Raw genomic sequence first — 24,691 nt, forward strand, 5'->3', positions numbered from 1 at the left:
GTGTCTGTCACTGTGTGTGAGTGTGGGATTAATTCACTATCTGTCAGTGTCTGTTACTGTGTGTGAGTGTGGGATTAATTCTGTATCTGTCAGTGTCTGTTGCTGTGTGTGAGTGTCGGATTAATTCTGTATCTGTCAGTGTCTGTCACTGCGTGTGAGTGTGTGATTAATTCTGTATCTGTCACTGTCTGTTACTGTGTTTGAGTGTCGGATTAATTCTGTATCTGTCAGTCTCTGTTACTGTGTGTGAGTGTGGGATTAATTCTGTATCTGTCAGTGTTTGTTACTGTGTGTGTGTGTATGGAATAATTCTGTATAGTCTATGTCTGTTACTGTGTGCGTGAGAGTGGGATTAAGTCTTTATCTGTCAGTGTCTTTTACTGTGTGTGTGTGTGTGGGATTAATTCTGTATTGTCACTGTCTGTTGCTGTGTGTCTGAGTGTGGGATTAATTCTGTATCTGTCAGTGTCTGTTTCGGTGTGTGAGAGTGGGATTATTTCTGTATCGGTCACTGTCCGTCACTGTGTTTGACGGTGGGATTAATTCTGTATCTGTCAGTGTCTGTAACTGTGTCTGAGTGTTGGATTAATTCTGTATCTGTCAGTGTACGTCACTGTGTGAGAGTGTGGGATTAATTCTATATCTGTATGTGTCTGTTTCTGCGTGTGAGTGTGGGATTAATTCTGTATCTGTCAGTGTCTGTTACTGTGTGTGAGTGTGGGATTAATTCTGTATCTGTCAGTGTATGTCACTGTCGGTGAGTGTGGGATTAATTCTGTATCTCTCAGTGTCTGTTGCAGTGAGTGTGTGTGTGGGATTAATTCTGTATCTGTCAGTGTCTGTTTCTATGTGTGAGAGTGGGATTAATTCTGTATCTGTCAGTGTCTATTACTTTGTTTGAGTGTCGGATTAATTCTGTATCTGTCAGTGTCTGTTACTGTGTGTGAATGTATGAATAATTCTGTATCTGTCAGTGTCTGTCACTGTGCGTGTGTGTGTGGGATTAATTCTGTATTGTCACTGTCTGTTACTGTCTGTGTGAGTGTGGGATTAATTCTGTATCTGTCAGTGTCTGTTTCTGTGTGTGAGAGTGGGATTAGTTCTGTATCTGTCACTGTCTGTCACTGTGTTTGAGTGTGGGATTAATTCTGTATCTGTCAGTGTCTGTTACAGTGTCTGAGTGTTGGATTAATGCTGTATCTGTCAGTGTCTGTTCCTGTGTGTGAGTGTGGGATTAATTCTGTATCTGTCAGTGTCTGTCACTGTGTGTGAGTGTGGGATTAATTCTATATCTGTCAGTGTCTGTTACTGTTTATGAGTGTGGGATTAATTCTGTATTGCCACTGTCTGTTACTGTGGGTGTGATTGTGGGATTAATTCTGTATCTGTCAGTGTCTGTTTCTGTGTGTGAGAGTGGGATTAATTCTGTATCTGTCAGTGTCTGTTTCTATGTGTGAGAGTGGGATTAATTCTGTATCTGTCACTGCCTGTTGCTGTGCGTGATGATGTGATTCGTTTCGTATCTCTCCGTGTCGGTTACTGTGTTTGAGTGTGCGATTAATTCTATTTCTGTCAGTGTCTGTTTCTGCGTGTGAGTGTGGGTTTAATTCTGTATCTGTCAGTGTCTGTTACTGTTTGTGAGTGTGGGATTAATTCTGTATCTATCAGTGTCTGTTACTGTGTGTGTGTGTGTGGGATTAATTCTGTATTGTCACTGTCTGTTGCTGTGTGTCTGAGTGTGGGATTAATTCTGTATCTGTCAGTGTCTGTTTCGGTGTGTGAGAGTGGGATTATTTCTGTATCGGTCACTGTCCGTCACTGTGTTTGACGGTGGGATTAATTCTGTATCTGTCAGTGTCTGTAACTGTGTCTGAGTGTTGGATTAATTCTGTATCTGTCAGTGTCTGTTACTGTGTGTGAGTGTGGGATGAATTCTGTATATGTCAGTGTCTGTCACTGTGTGAGAGTGTGGGATTAATTCTATATCTGTATGTGTCTGTTTCTGCGTGTGAGTGTGGGGTTAATTCTGTATCTGTCAGTGTCTGTTACTGTGTGTGAGTGTGGGATTAATTCTGTATCTGTCATTGTATGTCACTGTCGGTGAGTGTGGGATTAATTCTGGATCTCTCAGTGTCTGTTACAGTGAGTGTGTGTATGGGATTAATTCTGTATCAGTCAGTGTCTGTTTCTATGTGTGAGAGTGGGATTAATTCTGTATCTGTCAGTGTCTATTACTGTGTTTGAGTGTCGGATTAATTCTGTATCTGTCAGTGTCTGTTACTGTGTGTGAATGTAGGAATAATTCTGTATCTGTCAGTGTCTGTTTCTGTGCGTGAGAGTGGGATTAGTTCTGCATCTGTCACTGTCTGTCACCGTGTTATAGTGTGGGATTAATGCTGTATCAGTCAGTGTCTGTTACTGCGTGTAAGTGTGGGATTAATTCTTTATCTGACAGTGTCTGTTACTGTGTGTGTGTGTGGGATTAATTCTGTACCTGTCAGTGTCTGTTACTGTGTGTGAGTGTGGGATGAATTCTGTATCTGTCAGTGTCTGTCACTGTGTGAGAGTGTGGGATTAATTCTATATCTGTATGTGTCTGTTTCTGCGTCTGAGTGTGGGGTTAATTCTGTATCTGTCAGTGTCTGTTACTGTGTGTGAGTGTGGGATTAATTCCGTATCTGTCAGTGTATGTCACTGTCGGTGAGTGTGGGATTAATTCTGTATCTCTCAGTGTCTGTTACAGTGAGTGTGTGTATGGGATTAATTCTGTATCAGTCAGTGTCTGTTTCTATGTGTGAGAGTGGGATTAATTCTGTATCTGTCAGTGTCTATTACTGTGTTTGAGTGTCGGATTAATTCTGTATCTGTCAGTGTCTGTTACTGTGTGTGAATTTAGGAATAATTCTGTATCTGTCAGTGTCTGTTTCTGTGCGTGAGAGTGGGATTAGTTCTGCATCTGTCACTGTCTGTCACCGTGTTATAGTGTGGGATTAATGCTGTATCAGTCAGTGTCTGTTACTGCGTGTAAGTGTGGGATTAATTCTTTATCTGACAGTGTCTGTTACTGTGTGTGTGTGTGGGATTAATTCTGTACCTGTCAGTGTCTGTCAAAGTGTGTGAGTGTGTGATTAATTCTGTATCTGTCAGTGTCTGACTCTGTGTGTGAGTGTGGGATTAATTCTGTATCTGTCAGTGACTCTTTCTGTGTGTGCGAGAGGGATTAATTCTGTATCTGTCACTGTCTGTTACTATGTATGATGATGTGATTGGTATCGTATCTGTCCGTGTCGTTTACTGTGTTTGAGTGTGCGATTAATTCTATATCTGTCAGTGTCTGTTACTGCGCGTGAGTGTGGGATTAATTCTGTATCTGTCAGTGCCTGTTACTGTGTGTGAGTGTGGGATGTATTCTATATCTGTCAGTGTCTGTTACTGTGTGTGAGTGTGGGATGAATTCTATATCTGTCAGTGTCTGTTACTGTTGTGAGTGTGGGATTAGTTGTGTATCTGTCAGTGCCTGTTACTGTGTGTGAGTGTGGGATGTATTCTATATCTGTCAGTGTCTGTTACTGTGTATGAGTGTGGGATTAATTCTGTATCTGTCAGTGTCTGTTAATGTGTGTGACTGTGGGATTAATTCTGTATCTGTCAGTGTCTGTCACTGTGTGTGCGTGTGGGATTAATTCAGTATCTGTCAGTGTCTGTTACTGTGTGTGAGTGTGGGATTAATTCTGTATCTGTCAGTGTCTGTTGCTGTGTGTGAGTGTCGGATTAATTCTGTATCTGTCAGTGTCTGTCACTGCGTGTGAGTGTGTGATTAATTCTGTATCTGTCACTGTCTGCTACTGTGTTTGAGTGTCGGATTAATTCTGTATCTGTCAGTCCCTGTTACTTTGTGTGAGTGTGGGATTAATTCTGTATCTGTCAGTGTTTGTTACTGTGTGTGTGTGTATGGAATAATTCTGTATAGTCACTGTCTGTTACTGTGTGCGTGAGAGTGGGATTAAGTCTTTATCTGTCAGTGTCTTTTACTGTGTGTGTGTGTGTGGGATTAATTCTGTATCTGTCAGTGTCTGTTTCGGTGTGTGAGAGTGGGATTATTTCTGTATCGGTCACTGTCCGTCACTGTGTTTGACGGTGGGATTAATTCTGTATCTGTCAGTGTCTGTAACTGTGTCTGAGTGTTGGATTAATTCTGTATCTGTCAGTGTCTGTCACTGTGTGAGAGTGTGGGATTAATTCTATATCTGTATGTGTCTGTTTCTGCGTGTGAGTGTGGGATGAATTCTGTATCTGTCAGTGTCTGTTACTGTGTGTGAGTGTGGGATTAATTCTGTATCTGTCAGTGTATGTCACTGTCGGTGAGTGTGGGATTAATTCTGTATCTCTCAGTGTCTGTTGCAGTGAGTGTGTGTGTGGGATTAATTCTGTATCTGTCAGTGTCTGTTTCTATGTGTGAGAGTGGGATTAATTCTGTATCTGTCAGTGTCTATTACTTTGTTTGAGTGTCGGATTAATTCTGTATCTGTCAGTGTCTGTTACTGTGTGTGAATGTATGAATAATTCTGTATCTGTCAGTGTCTGTCACTGCGTGTGAGTGTTTGATTAATTCTGTATCTGTCACTGTCTGTTACTGTGTTTGAGTGTCGGATTAATTCTGTATCTGTCAGTCTCTGTTACTGTGTGTGAGTGTGGGATTAATTCTGTATCTGTCTGTGTTTGTTACTGTGTGTGTGTATGGAATAATTCTGTATAGTCACTGTCTGTTACTGTGTGTGTGAGTGTGGGATTAATTCTTTATCTGTCAGTGTCTGTTTCTATGCGTGAGAGTGGGATTAAGTCTTTATCTGTCAGTGTCTGTTCCCGTGTTTGAGTGTGCGATTATTTCTATTTCTGTCAGTGTCTGTTTCTGTATGTGAGTGTGGGATTAATTCTGTATCTGTCAGTGTCTGCAACTGTGCGTGTGTGTGTGGGATTAATTCTGTATTGTCACTGTCTGTTACTGTCTGTGTGAGTGTGGGATTAATTCTGTATCTGTCAGTGTCTGTTTCTGTGTGTGAGAGTGGGATTAGTTCTGTATCTGTCACTGTCTGTCACTGTGTTTGAGTGTGGGATTAATTCTGTATCTGTCAGTGTCTGTTCCAGTGTCTGAGTGTTGGATTAATTCTGTATCTGTCAGTGTCTGTTCCTGTGTGTGAGTGTGGGATTAATTCTGTATCTGTCAGTGTCTGTCACTGTGTGTGAGTGTGGGATTAATTCTATATCTGTCAGTGTCTGTTGCTGTTTATGAGTGTGGGATTAATTCTGTATTGCCACTGTCTGTTACTGTGGGTGTGATTGTGGGATTAATTCTGTATCTGTCAGTGTCTGTTTCTGTGTGTGAGAGTGGGATTAATTCTGTATCTGTCAGTGTCTGTTTCTATGTGTGAGAGTGGGATTAATTCTGTATCTGTCACTGCCTGTTGCTGTGCATGATGATGTGATTAGTTTCGTATCTCTCCGTGTCGGTTACTGTGTTTGAGTGTGCGATTAATTCTATTTCTGTCAGTGTCTGTTTCTGCGTGTGAGTTTGGGTTTAATTCTGTATCTGTCAGTGTCTGTTACTGTGTGTGAGTGTGGGATTAATTCTGTATCTATCAGTGTCTGTTACTGTGTGTGTGTGTGTGTGGGATTAATTCTGTATCTGTCAGTGTCTGTTAATGTGTGTGACTGTGGGATTAATTCTGTATCTGTCAGTGTCTGTCACTGTGTGTGCGTGTGGGATTAATTCAGTATCTGTCAGTGTCTGTTACTGTGTGTGAGTGTGGGATTAATTCTGTATCTGTCAGTGTCTGTTGCTGTGTGTGAGTGTCGGATTAATTCTGTATCTGTCAGTGTCTGTCACTGCGTGTGAGTGTGTGATTAATTCTGTATCTGTCACTGTCTGTTACTGTGTTTGAGTGTCGGATTAATTCTGTATCTGTCAGTCTCTGTTACTGTGTGTGAGTGTGGGATTAATTCTGTATCTGTCAGTGTTTGTTACTGTGTGTGTGTGTATGGAATAATTCTGTATAGTCACTGTCTGTTACTGTGTGCGTGAGAGTGGGATTAAGTCTTTATCTGTCAGTGTCTTTTACTGTGTGTGTGTGTGTGGGATTAATTCTGTATCTGTCAGTGTCTGTTTCGGTGTGTGAGTGTGGGATTATTTCTGTATCGGTCACTGTCCGTCACTGTGTTTGACGGTGGGATTAATTCTGTATCTGTCAGTGTCTGTAACTGTGTCTGAGTGTTGGATTAATTCTGTATCTGTCAGTGTCTGTCACTGTGTGAGAGTGTGGGATTAATTCTATATCTGTATGTGTCTGTTTCTGCGTGTGAGTGTGGGATTAATTCTGTATCTGTCAGTGTCTGTTACTGTGTGTGAGTGTGGGATTAATTCTGTATCTGTCAGTGTATGTCACTGTCGGTGAGTGTGGGATTAATTCTGTATCTCTCAGTGTCTGTTGCAGTGAGTGTGTGTGTGGGATTAATTCTCTATCTGTCAGTGTCTGTTTCTATGTGTGAGAGTGGGATTAATTCTGTATCTGTCAGTGTCTATTACTTTGTTTGAGTGTCGGATTAATTCTGTATCTGTCAGTGTCTGTTACTGTGTGTGAATGTATGAATAATTCTGTATCTGTCAGTGTCTGTCACTGCGTGTGAGTGTTTGATTAATTCTGTATCTGTCACTGTCTGTTACTGTGTTTGAGTGTCGGATTAATTCTGTATCTGTCAGTCTCTGTTACTGTGTGTGAGTGTAGGATTAATTCTGTATCTGTCTGTGTTTGTTACTGTGTGTGTGTGTATGGAATAATTCTGTATAGTCACTGTCTGTTACTGTGTGTGTGAGTGTGGTATTAATTCTTTATCTGTCAGTGTCTGTTTCTATGCGTGAGAGTGGGATTAAGTCTTTATCTGTCAGTGTCTGTTCCCGTGTTTGAGTGTGCGATTATTTCTATTCCTGTCAGTGTCTGTTTCTGTATGTGAGTGTGGGATTAATTCTGTATCTGTCAGTGTCTGCAACTGTGCGTGTGTGTGTGGGATTAATTCTGTATTGTCACTGTCTGTTACTGTCTGTGTGAGTGTGGGATTAATTCTGTATCTGTCAGTGTCTGTTTCTGTGTGTGAGAGTGGGATTAGTTCTGTATCTGTCACTGTCGGTCACTGTGTTTGAGTGTGGGATTAATTCTGTATCTGTCAGTGTCTGTTCCAGTGTCTGAGTGTTGGATTAATTCTGTATCTGTCAGTGTCTGTTCCTGTGTGTGAGTGTGGGATTAATTCTGTATCTGTCAGTGTCTGTCACTGTGTGTGAGTGTGGGATTAATTCTATATCTGTCAGTGTCTGTTGCTGTTTATGAGTGTGGGATTAATTCTGTATTGCCACTGTCTGTTACGGTGGGTGTGATTGTGGGATTAATTCTGTATCTGTCAGTGTCTGTTTCTGTGTGTGAGAGTGGGATTATTTCTGTATCTGTCAGTGTCTGTTTCTATGTGTGAGAGTGGGATTAATTCTGTATCTGTCACTGCCTGTTGCTGTGCATGATGATGTGATTAGTTTCGTATCTCTCCGTGTCGGTTACTGTGTTTGAGTGTGCGATTAATTCTATTTCTGTCAGTGTCTGTTTCTGCGTGTGAGTTTGGGTTTAATTCTGTATCTGTCAGTGTCTGTTACTGTGTGTGAGTGTGGGATTAATTCTGTATCTATCAGTGTCTGTTACTGTGTGTGTGTGTGTGTGTGGGATTAAGTCTTTATCTGTCACTGTCTGTTGCTGTGTGTCTGAGTGTGGGATTAATTCTGTATCTGTCAGTGTCTGTTTCGGTGTGTGAGAGTGGGATTATTTCTGTATCGGTCACTGTCCGTCACTGTGTTTGACGGTGGGATTAATTCTGTATCTGTCAGTGTCTGTAACTGTGTCTGAGTGTTGGATTAATTCTGTATCTGTCAGTGTCTGTTACTGTGTGTGAGTGTGGGATGAATTCTGTATCTGTCAGTGTCTGTCACTGTGTGAGAGTGTGGGATTAATTCTATATCTGTATGTGTCTGTTTCTGCGTGTGAGTGTGGGGTTAATTCTGTATCTGTCAGTGTCTGTTACTGTGTGTGAGTGTGGGATTAATTCTGTATCTGTCAGTGTATGTCACTGTCGGTGAGTGTGGGATTAATTCTGTATCTCTCAGTGTCTGTTACAGTGAGTGTGTGTATGGGATTAATTCTGTATCAGTCAGTGTCTGTTTCTATGCGTGAGAGTGGGATTAATTCTGTATCTGTCACTGTCTATTACTGTGTTTGAGTGTCGGATTAATTCTGTATCTGTCAGTGTCTGTTACTGTGTGTGAATGTAGGAATAATTCTGTATCTGTCAGTGTCTGTTTCTGTGCGTGAGAGTGGGATTAGTTCTGCATCTGTCACTGTCTGTCACCGTGTTATAGTGTGGGATTAATGCTGTATCAGTCAGTGTCTGTTACTGCGTGTAAGTGTGGGATTAATTCTTTATCTGACAGTGTCTGTTACTGTGTGTGTGGGGGGGATTAATTCTGTACCTGTCAGTGTCTGTCAAAGTGTGTGAGTGTGTGATTAATTCTGTATCTGTCAGTGTCTGTCTCTGTGTGTGAGTGTGGGATTAATTCTGTATCTGTCAGTGACTCTTTCTGTGTGTGCGAGAGGGATTAATTCTGTATCTGTCACTGTCTGTTACTGTGTATGATGATGTGATTGGTATCGTATCTGTCCGTGTCGTTTACTGTGTTTGAGTGTGCGATTAATTCTATATCTGTCAGTGTCTGTTACTGCGCGTGAGTGTGGGATTAATTCTGTATCTGTCAGTGCCTGTTACTGTCTGTGAGTGTGGGATGAATTCTATATCTGTCAGTGTCTGTTACTGTGTGTGATTGTGGGATTAATTCTGTATCTGTCAGTGTCTGTTACTGTGTGTGAGTGTGGGATGAATTCTATATCTGTCAGTGTCTGTCACTGTGTGTGAGTGTGGGATGAGTTCGAGATCTGTCAGTGTCTGTTACTGAGTATGGGTGTGGGATTAATTCTGTATCTGCCAATATCTGTTACTGTGTGAGTGTGGGATTACTTATGTATCTGTCAGTTTCTGTTACTGTGTGTCAGTGTTTGATTAATTCAGTATTTGTCACTGTCTGTTACTCTGTGTGAGTGTGGGATTAATTCTGTATCTGTCAGTGTCTGTTACTGAGTGTGATTGTGGGATTAATTGTGTATCTGTCTGTGACTGTTACTGTGTGAGTGTGGGATTAATTATGTATCTGTCAGTTTCTGTTACTGTGTGTCAGTGTGGGCTTAATGCAGTATCTGTCAGTGTTTGTTACTGTGTGTGAGTGTGGGATTAATTCTGTATCTGTCAGTGTCTGTTACTGAGTGTGATTGTGGCATTAATTGTGTATCAGTCTGTGACTGTTACAGTGTGTGAGTGTGGGATTAATTCTGTATCTGTCAGTGTCTGTTACTGTGTGAGTGTGGGATTAATACTGTATCTGTCAGTGTCTTTCACTGTGTGTGAGTGTGGGATTAATTCTGTATCCGTCAATGTCTGTTACTGTGTGTGTGTGTGGGATGAATTCTATATCTATCAGTGAATGTTACTGTGCGCGAGTGTGGGATGAATTCTGCATCTGTCAGTGTCTGTTACTGTGTATGAGTGTGGGATAAATTCTATATCTGTCAGTGTCTTTTACTGTGAGTGAGTGTGGGATGAATTCTGTATCTGTCAGTGTTTGTTACTGTGTGTGAGTGTGGGATTAATTCTGTATCTGTCAGTGTCTATTAAGGTGTGTGAGTGTGGGATTAATTCTGTCTCTGTCAGTGTCTGTCACAGTGTGTGAGTGTGGGATTAATTCTGTATCTGTCAGTGTCTGTTACTGTGTGCGAGTGTGGGATTAATTCTGTATCTGTCAGTGTCTGTCACTGTGTGTGAGTGTGGGATGTATTCGAGATCTGTCAGTGTCTGTTACTTTGGATGGTGTGGGATTAATTCTGTATCTGTCAGTCTCTTTTACTGTGTGTGAATGTGGGATTAATTCTGTATCTGTCAATGTCTGTTACTGTGTGAGCGTGGGATTAAATAGGTATCTGTCAGTGTCTGTTACTGAGTGTGAGTGTGGGATTAATTCTATATCTGTCAGTGACTGTTACTGTGCGTGTGTGTGCGATGAATTCAGTATCTGTCAGTGTCTGGTACTGTGTATGAGTGTGGGATAAATTCTATATCTGTCAGTGTCTGTTACTGTGAGTGAGTGTGGGATGAAGTCTGTATCTGTCAGTGTCTGTTACTGTGTGTGAGTGTGGGATTAATTCTGTATCTGTCAGTATCTATTAAGGTGTGTGAGTGTGGGATTAATTCTGTCTCTGTCAGTGTCTGTCACAGTGTGTGAGTGTGGGATTAATTCTATATCTGTCTGTGTCTGTTCCTATTTATGAGTGTGGGATTAATTCTGTATCTGTCAGTCTCTGTTACAGTGTGTGAATGTGGGATTAATTCTGTATCTGTCAATGTCTGTTACTGTGTGAGTGTGGGATTAAGTAGGTATCTGTCAGTTTCTGTTACTGTGTGTCAGTGTGGGATGTATTCGAGATCTGTCAGTGTCTGTTACCGTGTATGTTTGTGGGATTAATTATGTATCTGTCAGTCTCTGTTACTGTGTGTGAATGTGGGATTAATTCTGTATCTGTCAATGTCTGTTACTGTGTGAGTGTGGGATTAATTCTGTATCTGTCAGTGTCTGTTACTGTGAGTGAGTGTGGGATGAATTCTACACCTGTCAGTGTTTGTTACTGTGTGTGAGTGTGGGATGAATTCGAGATCTGTCAGTGTCTGTTACTGTGTATGGTGTGGGATTAATTCTATATCTGTCAGTGACTGTTACTGTGCGTGTGTGTGCGATGAATTCCGTTTCTGTCAGTGTCTGTTACTGTGTATGAGTGTGGGATAAATTCTATATCTGTCAGTGTCTGTTACTGTGAGTGAGTGTGGGTTGAAGTCTGTATCTGTCAGTGTCTGTTACTGTGTGTGAGTGTGGGATTAATTCTGCATCTGTCAGTGTCTATTAAGGTGTGTGAGTGTGGGATTAATTCTGTCTCTGTCAGTGTCTGTCACGGTGTGTGAGTGTGGGATTAATTCTATATCTGTCTGTGTCTGTTCCTATTTATGAGTGTGGGATTAATTCTGTATCTGTCAGTCTCTGTTCCTGTGTGTGAATGTGGGTTTAATTCTGTATCTGTCAATGTCTGTTACTGTGTGAGTGTGGGATTAAATAGGTATCTGTCAGTTTCTGGTATTGTGTGTCAGTGTGGGATGTATTCGAGATCTGTCAGTGTCTGTTACCGTGTACGTGTGTGGGATTAATTCTGTATCTGTCAGTCTCTGTTACTGTGTGTGAATGTGGGATTAATTCTGTATCTGTCAATGTCTGTTACTGTGTGAGTGTGGGATTAAGTAGGCTTCTGTCAGTCTCTGTTACTGTGTGTGAATGTGGGATTAATTCTGTATCTGTCAATGTCTGTTACTGTGTGAGTGTGGGATTAATTCTGTATTTGTCAGTGTCTGTTACTGTGTGTGAGTGTGGGATGAATTCCGTATCTGTCAGTGTCTGTTACTGTCTGAGTGTGGGATTAATTCTGTATCTGTCAGTGTCTGTTACTGTGAGTGAGTGTGGGATGAATTCGATATCTGTCAGTGTTTGTTACTGTGTGTGAGTGTGGGATGAATTCTGTATCTGTCAGTGTCTGTTACTGTGTGTGAGTGCCGGATTACTTCGATATCTGTCAGTGTCTGTTACTGTGTGTGAGTGTGGGATGAATTCTATATCTGTCAGTGTCTGTTACTGTGTGTGAGTGTGGGATGAATTCTATATCTGTCAGTGCCTGTCACTGTGTGTGAGTGTGGGATGAGTTCGAGATCTGTCAGTGTCTGTTACTGTGTATGGGTGTGGGATTAATTCTGTATCTGTCAATGTCTGTTACTGTGTGAGTGTGGGATTAATTATGTATCTGTCAGTTTCTGTTACTGTGTGTCAGTGTTTGATTAATTCAGTATTTGTCAGTGTCTGTTACCCTGTGTGAGTGTGGGATTAATTCTGTATCTGTCAGTGTCTGTTACTGAGTGTGATTGTGGGATTAATTGTGTATCTGTCTGTGACTGTTACTGTGTGTGAGTGTGGGATGAATTCTGTATCTGTCAGTGTCTGTTACTGTGTGTGGGTGCGGGATTAATTCTGTATCTGTCATTGTCTGTTACTGGGTGAGGGTGGGATTAATTATGTATCAGGCTGTGACTGTTACAGTGTGTGAGTGTGGGATTTATTCTGTATCTGTCAGTGTCTGTTACTGTGTGTGAGTGTGGGATAAATTCTGTATCTTTCAGTGTCTATTACTTTGTGTGAGTGTGGGATTAATTCTGTATCTGTCAGTGTCTGTTACTGTGTGAGTGTGGGATTAATACTGTATCTGTCAGTGTCTTTCACTGTGTGTGAGTGTGGGATTAATTCTGTATCTGTCAATGTCTGTTACTGTGTGTGTGTGTGGGATGAATTCTATATCTATCAGTGAATGTTACTGTGCGTGAGTGTGGGATGAATTCTGTATCTGTCAGTGTCTGTTACTGTGTATGAGTGTGGGATAAATTCTATATCTGTCAGTGTCTTTTACTGTGAGTGAGTGTGGGATGAATTCTGTATCTGTCAGTGTTTGTTACTGTGTGTGAGTGTGGGATTAATTCTGTATCTGTCAGTGTCTATTAAGGTGTGTGAGTGTGGGATTAATTCTGTCTCTGTCAGTGTCTGTCACAGTGTGTGAGTGTGGGATTAATTCTATATCTGTCTGTGTCTGTTACTGTGTATGAGTGTGGGATTAATTCTGTATCTGTCAGTGTCTGTTACTGTGTGCGAGTGTGGGATTAATTCTGTATCTGTCAGTGTCTGTCACTGTGTGTGAGTGTGGGATGTATTCGAGATCTGTCAGTGTCTGTTACTGTGTATGGTGTGGGATTAAGTAGGTATCTGTCAGTGTCTGTTACTGAGTGTGAGTGTGGGATTAATTCTATATCTGTCAGTGTCTGTTACTGTGTATGGTGTGGGATTAATTCTGTATCTGTCAGTCTCTTTTACTGTGTGTGAATGTGGGATTAATTCTGTATCTGTCAATGTCTGTTACTGTGTGAGTGTGGGATTAAGTAGGTATCTGTCAGTGTCTGTTACTGAGTGTGTGTGTGCAATGAATTCTGTATCTGTCAGTGTCTGTTACTGTGTATGAGTGTGGGATAAATTCTATATCTGTCAGTGTCTGTTACTGTGAGTGAGTGTGGGATGAAGTCTGTATCTGTCAGTGTCTGTTACTGTGTGTGAGTGTGGGATTAATTCTGTCTCTGTCAGTGTCTGTCACAGTGTGTGAGAGTGGGATTAATTCTATATCTGTCTGTGTCTGTTCCTATTTATGAGTGTGGGATTAATTCTGTATCTGTCAGTCTCTGTTACTGTGTGTGAATGTGGGATTAATTATGTATCTGTCAATGTCTGTTACTGTGTGAGTGTGGGATTAAGTAGGTATCTGTCAGTTTCTGTTACTGTGTGTCAGTGTGGGATGTATTCGAGATCTGTCAGTGTCTGTTACCGTGTGTGGTTGTGGGATTAATTCTTTATCTGTCAGTCTCTGTTACTGTGTGTGAATGTGGGATTAATTCTGTATCTGCCAATGTCTGTTACTGTGTGAGTGTGGGATTAATTCTGTATCTGTCAGTGTCTGTTACTGTGAGTGAGTGTGGGATGAATTCTATACCTGTCAGTGTTTGTTACTGTATGTGAGTGTGGGATGAATTCGAGATCTGTCAGTGTCTGTTACTGTGTATGGTGTGGGATTAATTCTGTATCTGTCAATGTCTGTTACTATGTGAGTGTGGGATTAAGTAGTTATCTGTCAGTGTCTGTTACTGAGTGTGAGTGTGGGATTAATTCTATATCTGTCAGTGACTGTTACTGTGCATGTGTGTGCGATGAATTCTGTATTTGTCAGTGTCTGTTCCTGTGTATGCGTGTGGGATAAATTCTATATCTGTCAGTGTCTATTAAGGTGTGTGAGTGTGGGATTAATTCTGTCTCTGTCAGTGTCTGTCACAGTGTGTGAGTGTGGGATTAATTCTATATCTGTTTGTGTCTGTTACTGTGTATGAGTGTGGGATTAATTCTGTATCTGTCAGTGTCTGTTACTGTGTGCGAGTGTGGGATTAATTCTGTATCTGTCAGTGTCTGTCACTGTGTGTGAGTGTGGGATGTATTCGAGATATGTCAGTGTCTGTTACTGTGTATGGTGTGGGATTAATTCTGTATCTGTCAGTCTCTTTTACTGTGTGTGAATGTGGGATTAATTCTGTATCTGTCAATGTCTGTTACTGTGTGAGTGTGGGATTAAGTAGGTATCTGTCAGTGTCTGTTACTGAGTGTGAGTGTGGGATTAATTCTATATCTGTCAGTGTCTGTTACTGTGTATGGTGTGGGATTAATTCTGTATCTGTCAGTCTCTTTTACTGTGTGTGAATGTGGGATTAATTCTGTATCTGTCAATGTCTGTTACTGTGTGAGTGTGGGATTAAGTAGGTATCTGTCAGTGTCTGTTACTGAGTGTGTGTGTGCAATGAATTCTGTATCTGTCAGTGTCTGTTACTGTGTATGAGTGTGGGATAAATTCTATATCTGTCAGTGTCTGTTACTGTGAGTGAGTGTGGGATGAAGTCTGTCTCTGTCAGTGTCTGTTACTGTGTGTGAGTGTGGGATTAATTCTGTCTCTGTCAGTGTCTGTCACAGTGTGTGAGTGTGGGATTAATTCTATATCTGTCTGTGTCTGTTCCTATTTATGAGTGTGGGATTAATTCTGTATCTGTCAGTCTCTGTTACTGTGTGTGAATGTGGTATTAATTATGTATCTGTCAATGTCTGTTACTGTGTGAGTGTGGGATTAAGTAGGTATCTGTCAGTTTCTGTTACTGTGTGTCAGTGTGGGATGTATTCGAGATCTGTCAGTGTCTGTTACCGTGTATGGTTGTGGGATTAATTCTGTATCTGTCAGTCTCTGTTACTGTGTGTGAATGTGGGATTAATTCTGTATCTGCCAATGTCTGTTACTGTGTGAGTGTGGGATTAATTCTGTATCTGTCAGTGTCTGTTACTGTGAGTGAGTGTGGGATGAATTCTATACCTGTCAGTGTTTGTTACTGTGTGTGAGTGTGGGATGAATTCGAGATCTGTCAGTGTCTGTTACTGTGTATGGTGTGGGATTAATTCTGTATCTGTCAGTCTCTGTTACTGTGTGTGAATGTGGGATTAATTCTGTATCTGTCAATGTCTGTTACTATGTGAGTGTGGGATGAATTCTGTGTCTGTCAGTGTCTATTACTGTGTGTGAGTGTGGGATTAATTCTTTATCTGTCAGTGTCTGTTACTGTCTGAGTGTGGGATTAATTCTGTATCTGTCAGTGTCTGTTACTGTGAGTGAGTGTGGGATGAATTCTATATCTGTCAGTGTTTGTTACTGTGTGTGAGTGTGGGATGAATTATGTATCTGTCAGTATCTGTTACTGTGTGTGAGTGCCGGATTAATTCTGTATGGTCCCTGTCTGTTACTGCGTGTGTGATTGTGGGATTAATTCTGTATCTGTCAGTGTCTGTTACTGTGTGTGAGTGTGGGATTAATTCTGTATCTGTCAGTGTCTGTCACTGAGTGTGTGTGTGGGATTAATTCTGTATCTGTCAGTGTCTGTTACAGTGTGTGAGTGTGGGATTAGTTCTATATCAGTCAGTGTCTGTCACTGTGTGTGAGTGTGGGATTAATTCTGTATCTGTCAGTGTCTGTCACTGAGTGTGATTGTCGCATTAATTGTGTATCTGTCTGTGACTGTTACTGTGCGTGGGTGTGGGATGTATTCTGTATCTGTCAGTGTCTGTTACTGTGTGTGAGTGCGGGATTAATTCTGTATCTGTCAATGTCTGTTACTGTGTGAGTGTGGGATTAATTATGTATCTGTCAGTTTCTGTTACTGTGTGTCAGTGTGGGATTAATTCTGTATCTGTCAGTGTCTGTTACTCAGTGTGATTGTGGCATTAATTGAGTATCAGTCTGTGACTGTTACAGTGTGTGAGTGTGGGATTAATTCTGTATCTGTCAGTGTCTGTTACTGTGTGTGAGTGTGGGATTAATTCTGTATCTTTCGGTGTCTATTACTGTGTGTGATTGTGGGATTAATTCTGTATCTGTCAGTGTCTGTTACTGTGTGAGTGTGGGATTAATTCTTTATCTGTCAGTGTCTTTTACTGTGTGTGAGGGTGGGATTAATTCTGCATCTGTCAGTGTCTGTCACTGTGTGTGTGTGTGTGGGATGAATTCTATATCTATCAGTGTCTGTTACTGTGTGTGAGTGTGGGATGAATTCTGTATCTGTCAGTGTCTGTTACTGTGTGTCAGTGTGGGATTAATTCTGTATCTGTCAGTGTCTGTTACTGTGTGTCAGTGTGGGATTAATTCTGTATCTGTCAGTTTCTGTTACTGTGTGTCAGTGTGGGATTAATTCCGTATCTGTCAGTAAATGAACCAAAGATGATATTAGGTAAAGCGTTTTTATACAGGGAGTTGTTCGGATCTGCAAAGCACTGACTGAATGTATGGTGGAGGCCGATTCAATCGTGGCTTTCAAACGGGTATTGGGATAATTATCTGAAGAGGAAAAAAAAGCTGCAGGAGTATAGGGAAAAGATGGGGTTAATGGAACGAGGTGAGGTACTCTTGTGGAGAGCTGCCACAGGCATCATGGACTGAATGGCCTCCTTCTGTACTGAAATCTTTGTTTGATTCTATACAGAGTGAGAACCACACTCACATACCAGAAACTGACATGTACTGAACGAAATACACATTTAAATCCCAGAAACTTCCAGGTGCAGTCAAAAATCAACGTTCACATATCACTGAATGACAGGTACAGTGTAAGCCCCATATTACAAACAAGAAATAGCCAGGTACAGTGCAAAATCAACATTCACATGCCAGGAACTGACAGGTGCAGAGCAAAATCAACATTCACATACCAGGAACTGACAGGTACAGAGCAAAATCAACATTCACATACCAGGAACTGACAGATGCAGAGTAAAATCAACAGTCACATACCAGGAACTGACAGATGCAGAGTAAAATCAACATTCACATTCCAGGAACTGACAGGTACAGAGTAAAATCAACATTCACAAACCAGGAACTGACAGGTGCAGAGCAAAATCAACATTCACATCCCAGGAACTGAGAGGTACAGAGTAAAATCAACATCCACATGCCAGGAACTGACAGGTACAGTGGCGCAGTGGCTAGCACCGCAGCCTCACAGCTCCAGCGACTCGGGTTCAATTCTGGGTACTGCCTGTGTGGAGTTTGCAAGTTCTCCCTTTGTCTGCGCGGGTTTTCTCCGGGTGCTCCGTTTTCCTGCCAAAAGACTTGCAAGTTTGTAGGTAGATTGGCCATTATAAATTGCCCCTTGTCTCTGTAGGAGGTAGGGAAATATAGGGACAGGTGGGGATGTGGTAGGAATATGGGATTAGTGTAGGATTAGTATAAATGGGTGGCTGGTAGTCGGCACAGATTCGGTGGGCCGAAGGGCCTGTTTCAGTGCTGTCTCACTAAACTATACCAGGAACAGACAGGTGCAGAGTAAAAGCAACATTCACATACCAGAAACTGACAGGTACAGAGTAAAATCAACATTCACACACCAAGAAATGACAGGTACAGAGTAACTTCAACATTCACATACTAGGAACTGACAGGTACAGAGTGAATTCAACATTCACATATCATAAACTGACAGGTGAGAGTAAAAGACACAGTAACACGTCACAAACTGACAGATACAAGGTGATCTCACATTCACTTGTCAGAATATAAAACGTAATGAATAAAAATATTTCTTCCAGACCAGAAACTAACAGGCACAGAATAAAGGAGCGACTTTCATTGCAGTAACTGACCAGAACAGAGGAAAATTCATATTCACATGTCAGAAACTGACAGGAACAGAAAGAACACACTCTCACATACCAGAAATTGGCACACAGAATAAAATTCACACGCCCATATCAGAAATTAACTTTACAGATGAAAATCCACAATCAAACAGCAGAGAGTGAGATGTACAATTAAACCCAGCTTCTGACACGTGAGGCTGACACACACACAGTAAAAACAATGCTCATGTCACATACCAGAAATGGGCAGATGCAGATCACAACCCACACTCGCATATCAGATACTGGCAGTTACAGTGTAAAATAACTCTTAATGACCACTGACAGGGTTGGGATAAAGTCCACATTCATTCATCAGAAACTTACAGATACAGATAACAAACAGTACTGACATAAAACAGATTGGCAGCAACAGGTTAAAACCCACCCTCATATGTAGACGTCTGATAGGTACAGAATACAGTCGAGGCTTCCAAACCAGAGACTGACATGTCGAGTGAAAGCAACACTGACACGTCATCAAATAACATGTGCCGTGTAAAGCCACACAAACATATTACTGACTAACATGTACAGAGGCAAAATCAAACAACCTTCCATAGCAGAAACTGACAGGTGCACATTAAACTGGAAATTCACCTATCATAAACTAACAAAGAGAAAGGCCCAGACTCCCATAGCTTTAGCTTTGTCGAGGGAAAAATTGTGGTCGATGCAGCTACATAAATACATATATATATATATATATATATATATTATATATATATATATATATAAGGTGAAAGTGTAGCCACATATTGTTACAAAGTGGGGTATTTACCCAAGGCATTGTGGGACACGTTAGTTGGCTTGCAGCCTTGAGAATGGTACTGCTTAGCACAGGCAATTAGCCTGACCAAGGAGGGCCCCCATATCAGTGCATAAGACAGCTGCTCTGTCTAATTGCGGACTACACAAAGCAATGAGGAATGCAGGCCTGATCGAGGTAGAAGGATTCATTGTAAAGACTCAAGGATAGTTGATAAGGGGGGTTTTGGTAAACAAGCTGAGATGGTCAGGGGCGTACCATGAGCTATCCCCACAACCACATGATGCATATTTAATAATTTTATTGGTAATGAATGTAATATATGTTATCAATAACCATTATGATTGGATTATGTCCAGCTGCGATGGGCTGAGTAACTGTATATCTGTTGTGAATTTTCCTTTGTGCGGTGGAGAGGCATCTGGACAGACCAGTGACCTGCTCCCCGCTGGCGTAACTCAATAAAGTGTTTGACATTGGAGCAGACCTGAGTGTTGAGTGATTCTTCTCGATTCATTCCCGCTAACAATTGGCGTAGTCGGCAGGATCAAGTGTAAGTCAGCTCTTCTGTAACTCCGAAGGGGGCAAGGGGGAGTTGGCTGGAGCCTGATCCCGAACTTGAGAACAGGATTCGGCGGTCGTTTGATACCATCAGGAATACCGGCTGAGTATCTTTAAAGCTTATCCCGGGGCCGGGTGGTGTTCCGTGACCGACGAATGCTAAATTTGTGAACAGGATCTGACCAATGGTCAAACGGAGGTAGGTAGTTCGTTAAGATACGTAGGCACTGTCGAGAAGGGTTTGTAATATATGTATGCTTATGTATATCATAAGCTTGTTGTGTGAAATACTGACAGACTTATGACCCGACAGTTAGCCAGGAGACGGTCGACTACAAGTTGCGCTAGATTGAAAGCGGACTTCTGAGAGTAGATTTCTGCCGGTTCTAATCCTACCCAAGCCTGGCCAGTGAAAAGATAGAGCTCGAGCGCGGACCAGAGGGTTCCCTAACGTGTTATTTGGCAGTTCAGAACAAGAAACCTATTGATAAGATTATTAAATCTAATTGGAATCCCCATGACCCTGTCGCAAAACAAAGGGCGGGATGACAAAAAGAAGAAAATCATTCACTTTGTTTATGGCAGAGTGACATAAAAGACTATTTTTTAGAGTCAAAACAAGTTACTGTCTTTGATTCGACTGTGAGAATGTTGGAAGCGTCCATGAATGAATTGAATGTCTGGGATGTACAGCTTGTGTTCTGTGGAACTTGTGTTCTGTTGAACTGACTGTCGTTAACTCTTTGTTGTCTGGCTTTAATGTTGAAAGAATGAGTCTATTAAGTTGTTTGGAGTTGAATGAGTGTGAAAAGTGATTGTTGAGTGTGTTCATTTCGATTGAAGATTGTGCACCCAGGAATGGGATATAAAATTGAATTATATTTTAAGTTAAAATTTTATTTTGTTTTTAAAAGTTGGTTTTGCAACTGTGAGCAGGCAATGAACAATTTTCTAAGGGATAAGCTTCAGCCTTGAAGGTCTGAAGATGTTTGGCAGAAATCCAATTTGAAGTTTACAACTCCTGCTTTAATTGGAGTTCCAGTTTAAAATCTGTTCTAGTCCTTTGGAGTTTAAATTAAAGACATGTTTTACTGACTGTTTTAAGTAGCAAATGTCAGGAATTGGATATTGGTGTAAGAGAGAGATGGATAAACAAAGGAGATATAGGAACGATTCTGTCTGTTTAAAAAGCTGGTGTTAAATCTTTCATTATAAGAATGCTGAATAACTTTTTCTTTAGTTTTTGGTTTTATTACAGTCATTTGAAAAGGCGCCTGAAGAAAGAACAAGAAAAATGACGTAATTTACCTATCTTTTAAAAAAGCACGTGCTATTCTGTTCTGTGTGTAGTTCGTAACTATAATTAGTTAATAAGTCTGAATTAAATTAATACTGTTAAGGTTAACTAACCTGTTAAGTTGAGGAAAACTTTTAGATGTTTATTGACGTGAACCGGAATTTGTAATCATCTTTGTCATATAAAATCCTTGGATTAGAAATCTCTTACAAAAGATGCCAAAAGTTTGGAAACAATTGGAGTTTAATCTAAAATGCTGTCTTTCCTGATGGAGATGGTCTCCTTTGAAGTTGATAATGTTACTAAAGATTTTGTTGTTTGAAAATCCTAAGGATAACAAAAAAAACCGTTTAAAATGAAGTTTAGTTCCATTCGAAAAGGGAAAAAAGGTTACATAAAGTGACACAGCTGAGAATGCTTTGCTCCGCCCCCTTGGAGACAAGCAACGACATTAACCTAGCTGCAGCGATCTTGAGCAATGAGACAATGTGCTTGAGAAGGAGAAATATCACTAAGTCTGGGCATAAGAAATTGTAATCGATAAACAAAATTAAATTGATATGAATGGTTATTTAAAGCATTCAAAGGGAAATTTACTGTTATTTGAATTTGGAATAATCTGAGATGTCGAAAATCCAGGTTTAATTTGGCAAGTTATTTAAGGAATTAAAATGTAATCTAAGGTAAAAAAAAAAACCCAATATATATTAATGCCTGGAATCAAATGGAAACTTTTGATTTCTGTTTTAAGGAATTATGAATATTGATTGTAAAGGTTCTCCAGGGCTCAAAACGAAATGGAATTATAATTAATAGGAATTGGCAATTAGATCTGGCTGATGCAAGAGCTAATAAAGGAATTCTAGGGATAGACAAATGATGAAATTAGAATTCAAACAGCTAAATTAATATCATGTGAAATTTCCAAGAAGTCTAGAATTTTCCAGTGAAAGTCAGGAAAGTGTAGTTAAGACTGGCAATTGATAGTTTTCTCTTGAAGATATGAGTTTTTAAGAGGGCTACATTTGAAAGTCTGGCCATTTTTGATCTTTTGATAAGATCACGTGACGAACGGGTCTCAAACATGCTTACTGACTTGAGAAATAGCATGGCATGAAATTTTTAATGCAGCCAGTGCAGTGAGACAACTCACATTGAGAAAATGACTTTATAATAATCAGGATAAATTAAACACATTAATAATGACAGGAGGGGCAATGAGGTTGCCAGAGGATGTCGTAGCAGGTAGTGAGGAAATAGGACCCACAAGGGAAAGGTATAAAGATTTTTGAAGGAGTTGTGCAGACAACTGCACAAAGTGAGGCAGGAAGTTCTGTAGAAACATGAAAGAAGAACAGACAAAGGTGCCTGTTGTGGCAGACAAACTGATGGTCAAAGGAAGGGCTGATGGAAACATTGGTCCCAACTGAAGGTATATAAAGACAACAACAAATGATTGACTCTGAAATAAACACCACCTGGTATGCAAAGAGATACCGGGAATGGAAGAATACACTTGAGAATGGACTACACGGGGGGCTGGGAATAATGGTAGTATTAATAGGCATTTGGATTATTATTAGATGGGCTACTAACTGGGCAAGGATTGTGGGGAACGAAGCCCGAGCGTGACGGGACCATATAGATAATTTCGTAAGAGTAGAGATGATAAGAATATAAATTAACTCCTGGATTCCCCAGAATATGTTCGGAACCCACAGGTAGACATGTATCCCTCATCAAGGGATATGCAAAACATGGACAAGTACTAACACCTGGTGACCACAAGGGCACTGTGTTTAAATTACAGATATAACCACTAGTGGCGAATGGGAAAGAACCAGACTGCAGTGGCTGTGGGGCCTGATGCTAATATCTGGAGAGGAAGAACAAAGACCCGGTAATGGATGCACAACGGATTAATGAAAGGTGTATTAATATGGACTATATGAAATATGGGGCATTGCACAACAGGTTGGATGGGAAGTGTATAATGGCGAGTAAACCTACTTGAATGTATGGATTACAGTGAATCCGGGCAAAGATGCAGTATGTGTACGGTGCTCCACAGATGACCGTGCTAACTGCATGACCAGACAGAAAGGGGAAGGGGTAACTGAGAGCTGTGTCTTTGGAATTGTTTGTGCCCCTCCCATTGGGCAACAGATGACAAGGAAAGTTGAAAGGAACATGGATGTGTGTGGCTACATCAAGCCCAGGGGAAGCGTTGTATGATAATGTTAAACATGAAATTGTGCCTGTCCTGGTCAATATCTCAGGTATCCGGATGCCAGAGTATTGTTCCGAACAGGGTAAGAATATGTATAGTATGTTAGCCACTGTAATAGTGCGACAAGCTGCTGACGCCACAGGGGCCACAAGGATAAGGGGGCATAACCCATTTCATGGATACAAGGAAAAAACATTAAATGATGAAGTAACAGGGATCAATACTGGGACTTCTTTAATCAATTCTTTACATACACAAGCGGTAAACGAGAATGTGGAACGACTCTGGAGGGTTATAAGGGAGCTCATAAATCAAGCTGAGGTGGCCCAATAAAACAGGTCTTGGGCAGAGAACAATGGAAATACAATTAGATGGAATAGCAGTGTTGGAGGCCCATGCCAAGACTATTAATCACTTTGGATGCCGTACCCGGCAGGGACAATTGTGCCACACTTATGGGCTGCGGATGGTGGAACAAATGAGACACAACCTCGATCAGCTCCAAAGGGGGGAGGTACGAGATTGGATCGTTTGGGCGATACCTCCCTCCGATATTATCTGACAGAGATTTTGCAAGGTCGGGCGACGATCAGGGAAATGGAAATTACCGCATTTCCACCATCGAAACATCAAACTGCGATGGAAGTTGACACCGTCCCATACCATACCCAGACTTCTGTTTTACCCCTCAACAACCAGTCACTATAGGACTAGCCTGGATAGTTTATATCCAACAGCGGGGGCTGGAAACCATTAATGCTACTGATGAGCTCCAAGATCACCTCTAGAATTATAAAGAGTCAGAGCCAGCCCCCATTCCACACCTAGCTGAGGTATTGAGGGAATCAAGGCTCAGGGTGGGCCAATCCGTAAAACTCTACCACCAACTACAGACAAAAATCAACAAGCTAGAGAAAGATGCGGACACAGAATTGCAGGACCGGAGTTGGTAGGAGAAGATTTGGGATTGGGGGATGAATTTGAATATCCACCCTTGGATTAGGATAACTTCTCATGTGCCAGTTGGAATACAGTTAATACTGGCCATAACATGGGGCATACTAGCTTGCCGTTCATACAGGCGCTATGTGCAGCGAAGGAGGATGAAAACCAGAGCAAAGGCAAGGGAGACTATTTGTCTATCTAGAAATATTATTTGAGTAACCAGTAACATATAATATTAGTGAACAATGACATTTCAAATAATGAGAGTGTTTGTAGTACATACAGTTCGTGAATGTTCGAACAATTCGAGAAAATTTGAGGCAAATTGATGCAGGACTGGTGCCAGTTTGGATCAATGACACCCAGTTGGAATACTTAACTAGTCACACAAATGATAAAATTACCAGCTGCCAAATCAGAAAACCTATAGTATGGAAAGATCAGGAATGTGTAAATACAGGATCCATGAGTATTGGAGTAGTGTTGGGAATACCTGTAATTCTGAGATATAAGTTAGGGATGCAATTATACAAAGTAGAAAATACAGAAGTGATAAGGGGAAAAGATTACATATAATACAATGATATTTTACCCTATGTTATGGAAAATGGAAAAGATGTAATTGAAACAACATTGTCCATTATCTGAGAGTAGTCTGGAAAACCAGGTGATCATATGTCCTCATCCTAAATATAAAACGGCAGAATCAACATGTGGATTTAATGCCACTGTAAATTGCACCATGCAGACTAGGAAAGCATTGTCAGGGCGAACTCATGTGGCCTATATGGAAAAGGGGAGATATTGCTTAAC

The sequence above is a fragment of the Heterodontus francisci genome, chromosome X, assembly GCF_036365525.1.
Source record: "Heterodontus francisci isolate sHetFra1 chromosome X, sHetFra1.hap1, whole genome shotgun sequence".
NCBI classification, from domain to species: Eukaryota; Metazoa; Chordata; class Chondrichthyes; order Heterodontiformes; family Heterodontidae; genus Heterodontus; species Heterodontus francisci.